This window comes from Octopus bimaculoides, chromosome 3, assembly GCF_001194135.2.
Source record: "Octopus bimaculoides isolate UCB-OBI-ISO-001 chromosome 3, ASM119413v2, whole genome shotgun sequence".
Taxonomy (NCBI): Eukaryota; Metazoa; Mollusca; class Cephalopoda; order Octopoda; family Octopodidae; genus Octopus; species Octopus bimaculoides.
Window position 1 is genome coordinate 84,288,106 of NC_068983.1, and position 2,165 is coordinate 84,290,270.

The following is a 2,165-nucleotide window of genomic DNA, read 5'->3' on the forward strand; positions in this document are numbered from 1 at the left end:
TATATATATATATATATATATATATATATGACGGGCTTCTTTCAGTTTCTGTTGACCAAATCTACTCATAAGTTTTTGGTTGGTCCAAGGCTATGGTAGAAGACACTTACCCAAGGTGCCACACAGTGGGACTGAACCTGGAACTATGTGGCTGGAAAGCAAGCTTCTTACCACACAGCCACACCTGATACATAAATAATATTGTGTTGAGTCAAAAGTTTTGCAATATCTTGACAACTTATTTGCTTTATTTGGCAAGTTACAACAAAAGCAGCTTAGCATTCAATGTAGAGGTCATCCTGTTGTACCATCTGAAGCCACCTTTCTACCAGTTCTTTGATCCCACACTGATACCAGTTCTTGTTCTTTGGGGGAAAGAACTCCTTTGCTGAAGTTCCCACCTCCTCTTGGTTGATGAAGCATCACAAGTGCAAAAAGTGAGCCATGGCTCAGAACAAGTAATAATCCGAAGGAGATATTTTTCCACAATCCTAATGTACATAAGTGGTTAAAGCAAAGAACATGTCGCCAAACAAGCATTTCAAACACAAGATGAAGCTCTGTGTCTGGTGAAATTAATGAGGGGATAATTCACAACAAGTTCATACCAGACAGTCAAACTATCAATGTCAACCTGTACTCCAAACAGCTGGAGTGGATGTATGCAGAATATCCAGCATTGGTTAACAGAAAACAAACTCTTCTGCAGCAAGACAAAGTAAGATCTCTAGGAATTTGAGGGAATCAAAATTATGCCACAGCCAGCATAAATCCAGACCTAGCTCCTTCATATTATTACTTGTTCTAATCCATGGCTCACTCCCTGCACTTGCAATGCTCCATCAACAAAGGGGAGGTGGAAGCTTCACTGAAGGAGTTCTTCACCTTGAAGGACAAGAACTGGTATCAGGTAGAAAGGTGACTTCAGACAAAGCAACACAATAGCCTCTACTTTGAAAGATAGGGTGCTTTTGCTGTAACTTGAATAAAGCAAATAAGTTACCAAAATATTGCAAAACTTTTGACTCAACACAATATATGTATATAATATGATATATATGATACATAAAAAATATATGCATATAATATAAATAATACATGTATATCATATAATATAATATAAATAATATATACATATATATATTATTTAAAACAGTTTGATTTGGTTCTGTGCTACCTGAAGTTTTGCAGGTCCCTAATGGGAGCCCAACTCCTCAGGCTTCTGGAATATATATGTATGTATGTATGTATATATATATATATATATATATATATATATATATATATATACTAGCAGCTAAGCCCAGTTTCACCCAGTCTGTTTAGATGATGTGGTTGTGATGATTTATGTGTTTGTACGTAATCTGTTTCTAAGAGCTATTCTACTGGACCTCTGTCTAATCATTAAAACATTGATTTAATTATGAACATAGAAAGAAATTAAACATTAATCCCTATTTTCGTAAGCAGTTGTATCTGTAAAAAATTTTATTTGCAGAGAGCAGAAATTGAAAGAAGATATATGAAATGGATGTGTGTGTGTGTATATGTGTGTGTGTGTGCTTGCTTGTGCATGTGTATGTGAGAGAGAAAGAGGGTGAGAAAGAGAGATAGAGTTACGATAGTTGATTTATGGAAAAGATTATGTTAAATTTTTGAAATGCAAATATGTGAATGAAAATTAAGTTCAGACCTCTACATGGTAGCTAGAACTGGTAGAAATAGCAGCCAAATCTCCCTCAAAACACCCTACTGTCTTAATCTAACAATTCTGCCTGCTATGTAGTTTGAATGAGAAACTGTAAATAAAGATTAAGATTATTAACCCCACAAAGAGGTGAAAGAAGAGAGACAGCATAGCAAAAGTTTTGGCTAACTGTCATCCTGTATTCCCCATGTTGCTAGCGAAATGGTATGTGCTTGGTGTGTAAGCAACTGGTTGTTTTAATGGCAGAACAAACGGGGGAATTCCATTAGAAAAAGTTTTAATCGATTTTCTCGGTAACTATGGGGGCTAGGGAAAAAAATACAAACTGCATTCGAATCTATGCACCCACTTCCACATGTGTGCCATTTTTCACACGAATCCACCCAGCCATTTGGCTGTGAACCTCAAGGCAAGAAAGAATACGATCACCCATGTCCAATTTATATTATAGATATAT

At 35.9% G+C, this 2,165-nt stretch overlaps 1 protein-coding gene across 6 annotated transcripts in view; it reads right to left on the bottom strand.

The window, feature by feature from the left end:
- LOC106872997 (zinc finger protein squeeze) overlaps nucleotides 1–2,165 on the bottom strand; it is a 74,695-nt gene that overhangs the window by 46,956 nt on the left and 25,574 nt on the right. The window lies entirely within an intron of this gene.